The sequence below is a fragment of the Psammomys obesus genome, unplaced genomic scaffold, assembly GCF_907164565.1.
Source record: "Psammomys obesus unplaced genomic scaffold, mPsaObe1.curated_primary_1811, whole genome shotgun sequence".
NCBI lineage: Eukaryota > Metazoa > Chordata > Mammalia > Rodentia > Muridae > Psammomys > Psammomys obesus.
In genome coordinates this window covers 3,231,614-3,240,526 of record NW_026596162.1, presented here as the reverse complement: position 1 = coordinate 3,240,526, position 8,913 = coordinate 3,231,614, and positions in this window count along the sequence as shown.

The following is an 8,913-nucleotide window of genomic DNA, read 5'->3' as shown; positions in this document are numbered from 1 at the left end:
CACACACACACACACACACACACACACACACACACACACACACACACTACTCAAGCATTCTTTGCACACTGGAGCTTGACATCAGTTTTATTTAGCAGGTAAGAAAGAGCTGGAGCTCGTGCATTTGAGAACTCGGGGGCAGAAGCCTGAGCCTCCTGCTCTTTTCCATGACGTGAGACTCTGTTTATGCGATGATACATCTAGAAATTAAAATTTCATATTTTTTTTCAGTGGAATAACTAGAACACTACCCAAACTCAGGAAGGGTCTACTCATAAAATGAAAATGCCAAGTTCATGTTGTTGCTTGAAAAATTTTGCCAGTGGCTGAAATGCTTGAAGAGATAATTGATGTAATTTAGCCCCAGAACCTGAGACGCAGTTGGTTTATCATACCAACTTGGGTATCTTGTCCATGGCAAGGGCAGGACTTAAACCTTGGCCCTCAATCCCCATTTTATACTAGGACCCAGAGTTCCAGTCCCTACCTGCCTTTGCAGGACTTCATGTGAGAAACCAACTCACTGCTGGAACACTGGCGAATGACCAGGGGGTCAGGACTTCCATCTGTCATGTAGAACAGGTGGGACTTCTTCTGTTGGCCCAGTTTTCAAAGGCACAAATTTTGATTCCTCCTCTTTGTTAAGCTCCATTGGGAAAAATAAATCTGCTGGATCTGTACTTGGGTTGAATAAATGCTGACTTGGGGCTGGAGAGATGGCTCAGTGGTTAACAGCACTTGTTGCTCTTTGTGGAAGACCCAGGTTAAGTTCCCAGCATGCGCAGGATGGCTCACAACAGTGTGTGGTTTGAATTCTAGGGGATCTAATGCCTTCCGTCCTCTGTAGGCATCGCAGGCACACACACCCAAACACACACATATACACACATATATACATATATACATGCACACACACGGGCTGCTCACAACTGTCTGTTCCACACACATACACACATATGCGCAGGCAAACACTCACAGATATAAATCTTAAGATTTTTTTTAAAAAAATGGTGACTTAAGGCATATCATTTTTTAGTTAAATGCTAGGTCTCAATGCCATTCCCTAGTTACTTCAGAGAAGAGTAAACAAACACGTGTGTCCTTTTCTGTTTGACTTATTTGTCTGGACACATTTTCTTCAAGATTCATCTACGGTGAGGATACAGGAAGTTTTCCTTCCTTTTCAAGGCTGAATGACAGTCCACTGAATGCAGATGTCACACTATTTGTTTTCATCACTGGTGACTGCCTCTACGTTTGGCTCTAATGGGTGGACAAATGATGATTCATGTCCATGATTTCATTTTAATGAAGGGGTGGGTAAATTCCCAGGACTGTAACTGCTCAAAGATTTTTACACCTACTCTCCCACTTCAGACAAATCCATTACTTGCTCTGTAATGGATTAGACACAGTCAAGCATAACTGAGATTGCTATTACTGTCAAGTGTAATATTAACTTTGTTTGTTTGTTTGAGACAAGGTTTTCTCTGTGTAGCCTTGGCTGTCTTGGACTTGCTTTGTAGACCAGGCTGGCCTCAAACTCACAGAGATCCACTGCCTCTGCCTCCTTGAGTGCTGGGATTACAGGTGTGCACCACGCACCCAGCTCCATATTAACTATTTTAATTGGATAACAAAATTTCCTTTTTAAAAAATCTAGGAGGAGGACTGAAGACATGGCTCAGTGGTTAACAGCACTGGCTGCTTTTCAAGAGGACCGAGTTTAATTCCCAGCACCCACAGGGCTGCTCACAACTGTCTGTTCCAGGAAATTTAACACCCTCACACAGATACATGCAGGCAAAACACCAATGCATATAAAATAAGGATAAATAACTTTAAAAAAAATCTAAGGAGAGTCTTCTAAGAGCTTAGTCCTTCCTCTGGCCTAAATCCACCAGGATAGACTGTGAAAAAAAAAATGGCTTCGCCAAATGCCCACATCCCCCTTCCTTGTACCAGCTTTACGTAGCAAAGAGACTAACATGGAGACTTTAGTTGTGCAGAGAATCCTAGGTTACATAGATGGTATCAGCATCATCTTGAGGGTCCTTAGAAGTGAATGCAGGAACAAGGAGAGAAACCAGGGAGTTGACTGTGGCAAGAAGGCCCTGAGAGCTGCAACATTCTAAGGGTGGAGGAAGAGGCCATGAGCTAAAAAGCAGAGGTGGCGTTTGAGTATCTGTCAAGGGCCAGTGCTTCCAGGAAGGCAATCCTACTTCAGACCTGATTTTCATCCGCTGAAACCCATCTCTGCCTTCTGATTTCTAGAACAAAAAAGATGTCAAACTGGTGTTAAACAAATCATTGTTTGTGGTGTTTTATTATAGCAGTGACAGATAACGAGCAAACAATGGGTACTATGGTTAAGATACGATTTGGGGTTAGAGAGATGGCTCAGTAGATGGAGGTACCTGCTGTCAAGGCTTATGACCTAAGTTTGGTCTCCAGGATTCTTATGGTGAAAGGAGAGAACCATAAGTCGTTCTTTGACCTCCACAGGTGGGCCATGGCACATTCACTCCCCACACCTCGACGCATACATAAACCTTTTAAAAGGTATTATTTGTTCCCACCAAAGCTTATATTGAAACTTAGTTCGTGATGTCAAGTTATGGAGAAGTGGTAGGGTCTTCAGGGGGGATTTGGGGTCATGAACGCGCCACCCTCATGAGAGCCAGAACCAATCTAGGTCCCATTTACTCTAGTCTGCATGTACTCATTTCCCTTTCACAGTGAGCTCTTCACAAAAGGTCAAGCAAAGACTAGTTCCTGGTTCTTGAACTTTCAAAATCCTCAGGCAGGTAAGACTCTCTCTCTCTCTCTCTCTCTCTCTCTCTCTCTCTCTCTTTAAGCTTTCTTTACTATGCCCTGCCTCAGGTATTCTGCAACATCAACAGAAAAGAGATTAAGACTTGTAGTGTCCCGACCCTCGGGATTGTCAGCGTGGAACCTTTGCTATTCCTAGGAGCCTAGTGACATTGTAACAGTGATTCTTTGCTGCTCTACCCTTCCTCAGATGGTTGGTCAAGGTCTTGAAGCTCCTTGAAGGTCAAGGCCCATTGCCAGTGTCCTTATTGAGAGCAACATGACAAATCCCATGCCCAGGCTTGGCTTACCCCGTCTCTTGTTTGTGTGGCCCTCACCCCCAGGATCATGGAACAAACCTTACTCACCTATCGTTGGATGTCCCCCATCCCCCAGAATGCTGTAGGTACCTTAGCACCTCTTCAAGTCAATTGGGAAAGACCAAGGTTTGAGGCCTATAACAACAGTAGCAGAAGTGTCTCTGGTGGCTGCAGAAGCCTGAAGCTGTTTGCTCACATCTTTGTGGATCAGGAAACAAAAATAGGGCAAGAAGTAGGGACAGGCTATAGCCCCAAGGCACACCCACCAGATATCTAATTCCTCCAAGGGATGTCCCACTTCTTAAAAGTTTCACAGCCTCCAAAGCCAGCTTTACCAGCTGGAGAGCACATGCCCAAACACACGAGGCTGGGTTGATACAGAAGTCCTTTCCCTTAAGGGCAAAGAGACCAAGATATTGAAGTAAGGAACTTAACTTACTTCTTTGTCACTCAGAGACAATCAGGTTATAAAGAGAAAAAGGTTCTTTTTGGCTCAGTTTTGGCGTTTTAGTCCATGATGGGTGGGTTGAGTTGCTTTGGGCCTTTGATGAACATCACCTTGGGAGCATGTGATAGAGTAATTTCATTGGCTGTGAAGCAAAAGGGAGAAAGAGGCCCCCCAAAGACATGCTCTCGATGACTTTAAGACACTTTGCTAGGCTCCACCTCTTAAAGGCTCCACCATTCCTCTCAATTGCATCAACAGCCTAAAAGGACCTCAGGTCCAGACCTTTACTACATGAGCCCTTGGGGAACACACATGCACTAAAATATATCACATATCAAGGGAAAGCATCATTAGCGAGGAAAAAAAAATACATATATACATTTGAAAGAAGCAGAAGTTTCTTTTCAGTTCCAAACTGAACAACTGCAACTATATGTAGATTAGAGGGAAGATAACTTCTTTTCCACTCTCATAGTGCCCTGCCTGATGCGGTGATGGAGAGAGTAGACAGAGGCACTGGCTTTGCCAGCTGGGAAACATCCAGTTAGTCTACATCTGAGCCATAGCGTCCCAGATGGCAGGCAGTCCATGTCATAATGAGGCTAAGGATCTTTCCCACCTCTCAGCAGCTATTTCTGGTGGTTAAGTAATTGTTAAAATGGCAGTTGCTATATTTGGTTCTTCAGGTCTTCTAGGTGTGTCTTTATTTGCAGGGAACAAGTTGAATTAAAATATACACATGCTTTCTTCCAAAGATCCTTTTGGCCTGGTAACAGTATTTCCATATTTTTTTTTTGGGGGGGGGAATTCCAATTTATTTTTTGGGGAAATGAATTTCTCTGAAATATTTTGGAGAGTTCATGGATCCAACCTATAACCCATGAAACATCCTGCCCCCTTTGGTCTAAGAAAGCTAGCCATAGCACTCTTAGATAAAATAGTGGTATTTTATCACCAAGTGGTATTTTGTGCACCAAGCTGAAAGGGATCAGTTGTACCGGTCAGTTTTTGTCAGGTTGATGTAAGCTAGAGTCATCCGGGAAGAGGAAACCTCAACTGAGAAAATGCCTCTGCCATAGAGGGTTGGCCTGTAAGCAAGCCTGTGGGGACATTTCTTGATTCCTGATTGCTGATGGAGGGCGGAGCACACTGTGGGCAGCGCTGCCCCTGAGCCGGTGGGCCTGGGTTGTCTGACGGAGGGCAGAGCACACTGTGGGCTTACTTCCCTCAATGATGGTCTGGGATCCAGAGGTTCAAGCCAATAAACCCTTTTCTTCCTAGGCTGCTTTGTGTCAAACAGTGTTCTGCCACAGCAGCAGAAAGTCATTAGGACAGGCACAGTTCCTGAAATATGGCTAACATGATGGATGAGGGATGGCCTTCTGCCATCGTTTGGTGCTGTCATGGAGGGTGAGGGGGGGATAAGACAGGAAGGTGGCAGGAGACAGAAGGGAGGGCATGAGGCATTGCCTCCACTGTTGAGTACCAATCCCGACACAATAATGTCGCTGATGGCATTCCAAGCACTGTTCTAAGCTGCACACACATCACCCTTTGAGTCCCCCAAATGCCCATGTGTTAATGTCTTGGGCTCAAGAACAGTGCCATTGAAAGGTACCGTCACATCAAGGAATGGACCATAGTGGGAGGAAGGTGGGCCTCCGCTGAGGTCCCTGTCCTGTGCCTCACAGCTTCGCCAGGAAGATACTGCTCCCTCAAAAAGATACTTCAATAATATTCAATGCAGAGAGGTTGGAATTTCCCTTGAAATATAGAAAGGGAGGGGCTATTACTGTGGCTGGAGCTTTCAGGAGAGGCCTTTAATTCTGGTGAAGAGTGTAACCTCGTCAAACCGGTTTTCTTTTCTGCTTCAGAGGTCGGGACAAGCTCCCGGAGGTTTCCAGGGGGATTTTAAAACAGTAGCAAAGTCTTTTTAGGAGAAGATAAGTAAACTTAAACTATTTTTTAGACTGTCTGGGTCTCTTCCTTGCTCTCTAGCCTCCTTACGACACCACCCAGATTTCTGGCTCTTGGCACCCACTTAAAAAAAAACAACTTTTTATTCAATTAAAATATAATTGTGTTATTTTCTCCCTGCCTCCAACTTCTCCCGTGTCCTCTCCTCCAAAAAATTATGGCCTCTTACTCTTTAACTACTATTGTTACATACATATGCAAACACTTATTTGCATTATAAATTCCAAATGTCGAGTCTGTTTAGTGTTGCTTGTTTGTATATATTTTTAGGACTGAGTCCTTGGGACTGGATCACCATTTCAGGAGATCATCTCTGGGGAAGAGTAATTTTCTCTTTTTCTCAGCAGTTTTCAACTGCTGGTAGCTCTTATCTAGTGTCCCATTAAAATCCCCTCATCAACGTTGGCATGTCAACTGTGTTGTCATTGTTCGGGTATTGGTTAAGCAGCCGTGATGATGAGATTCCATGGGTGTACCTTTCCTGTCATATTCAGGAGACAGTCTTACCACAGACTTCCCAATCCTCTCGTTCTTACAACCTTTCTTCCTTGTGCTCTGCAATGTTCCCTAAGCCTTAGGTGCAGGGTTGTGTTGTAAATCTATCTGAATTAAAAAAGAAAAAAAAAAAGAAATTAAAAAAAAAAAGAAAAAAGCAAAAGATGTGACTGGTTCTAGGTATGGTGGAACAGAAAGTTTATTGTAGGTAAAAGGGAGCAGATAATCTGAGGCAGAGACATCTGGGAGAGTCCTGAGTGAACATGACTGGACTGAGCCATGTGAGGAGAAGAAGGCAGAAGTAGACTAAGAGGCTAGGAGGGTGCCTGGTAGACCAAAAAAGGGGGCAGGTAACCAAAATTATGGGATTAAATAGGGAAGGGCAGCTGGGGAGAAGGGCAGACGAGCCCTTGGGCTGGAGAAGTTTAGGGTAGGGGTAGGGCATGCCAGCCATACTCTGTAACAGTCAGGGACTGAGGGGACGGTGGGAGCATCCGGCAGCCAAGTCCACTTTGCTATGTTAATGCGCACCTCAGCCATTTCTCCTGGGTTTAGGACGGGCACCGCAGTCAGTCCTCTGTGTTCTGAGCAGCTGCGGCTCTCTGCAGCCTTCCCTGTGTGCTGCAGAAGAAGCTTTTCTGATGAGGAGTGGGGGCTACCCTCATCTGGGAACCACTTCTCAACACCTCCAGTCGTCTGCCACACCACAGTCTCAGTTACTATTTTCCACCAGAATGAGTCTGGCCACTTCTCCTACCCGGTCGAACTGTGTTTTTGTAAAAGACTCCTAAATACTGGAGGTTTTTTTTTTTTTTTTCCTCAACTTGCAAAATTGAGAAAAAATTTTTCTCAACTTACAAAAATGGTAAAAACCGAGGCTTAGGATAAGACATTAAGAAACTGCATATGTTGAGACAGAGGAGGAGTTTCTTTTTCTTACAAATCGTGTTCTTAGTGAAACTGTGAGTGTATTCTTACAGCCATGCCAGGGATCAGCCCTGTAAATGACAGTCCTTGCTTAATTCAAACAAAGAATCTGACTATGTCTATGTCTATGACATTATACATGTATGTACACACACACACACACCCACACCCACACACCCACACACACCAGAGCTGTCAGGTTTAAGAAGAGCAAAAGGAAAGGAATGGTTGGCATCCGATGCCTTCGGGAGCCTGGGCCAGCTGTTCTGAGATGTGTGAGTGAGTACAGAGACTATGAGGGCTTTCATCAGTCACAGGAATGTACTGAAAAAGGAACGGGGCGCGTACCTGGCATGGCAGAGAACGGAAGGGTCAGAATGGTGGTGTAATGACAGGCTTGCTCCTAGGCCTGGCATGGCTGTGATTCTTGTGAACATTAAGGGTTCACTGCTATCATTTTTGTTGGCCATCAACTCAGAAAACTTCCATATTATTGAGTTTCAGACCCTGGACAAATGGCTGAGGTACCTATTTAAAACATCAAAATGGACCTGGCCTCCAGGTTCTCCCAGCATACCTCAGTCCCTACGTGTTAATAGGGTATGGCTGGCACACCTCACCCTCTACAGTGAACTTTCCAGCCCAGGGGCTGGGCTTGCCCTCCCCCAGAGGCTCTTCCGTATATAACCCAGACATTTTGGTCAGTGTGTGTGTGTGTGTGTGTGTGTGTGTGTGTGTGTGTGTGTTTATTTTTTCTCTCCCTTTGTGTGTGTGTGCTCTTCACCCCTCCTCCCTGGTCTCCCTGTCAGCATGGTGATTTCTCTGGCCCCATTCCTTGGGACCAGTGAGGTCATCTGAGAGCTGTTTCCAAATAAACCTGCACTTTTTACTTTTAATTCAGCTTGAATCAATTTATTTCGTCGGCAGAGAAAACCTATTAAATACTACTTCTAAATCTCTGACTTCCTATGCATGTATGTCTGGCCGTCCTCGTTGGCTTAGCGCCAACTCACCGGGTATGTCCAGCCATCCGTTCTCAGCACCATCCATTCTCAGAGATTTAATTATGTACTTACAGGTATTCAAAGCAACTAACATGCTTTCGACTAGGAAACTTTTTTCCTCTTCTAATCTGACACAAAGACACTTTTATAGGTACTAAGAATGGTTGATGATAAAGCCAACCCACCTACCTCTACTAGAACCCTGTGGCAGGAGGCCCAGGGATACTGCCCGGTAGAGGCTGGAAGAAAATGGGACTGAAGTGCAGCAGAGCCCAAGCACCATGTACACATGCAAGATGGAATGGCTCCAGAAGCAAGACGGGAACAGGCCCACTTACGAGGCACCGAAGGAGGGACTTGTGACTGATATGAGTTAACGTTCCCCAAACTGGACACCTGACTTCTAAGCAGTTCAGGAGACTAATAATTCTGAGGAGGTAATAATTCTTTTTGTTTGTAAGTGTATCCTAAGACTGTAGTACCTGATATGCAAAGTGGTTAGCATAATTGCCTGAATGAATGAATGAATGAATGAGTTCAATATGCACTGAGGGCAGCTAAAGAATGGCTTTGGGGATGCTATAGTTTGAATCTTGACTGTCTGGAGGGCCAATGAGTCAAAAGCTTGATTCCTAGAGAGATGATACTTAGAGGTGATGCAACCTTGAAGAGGTCTTCAGTTAACTGGAGTTATTGTCTTGAAGGGGATTGTGGGCTCCTGTGACCCTTTACGCTGTCAAATGCTCCTGCTGTAGGGTGACACTCCGCTGCAGGTCAAAGCCTAAGGGCCACAGTCATCAGCAGAAACTCCCAAAGCTGTGAGCCTGGCAACCATCTCCCCTTTGTAAGTTAGTTACTGTAGGGATTTGTTACAGAGATGGAGGGCTCACAGACAAAGAGGATGAAGGTAAAGAGTATGTGGACAAGTGGG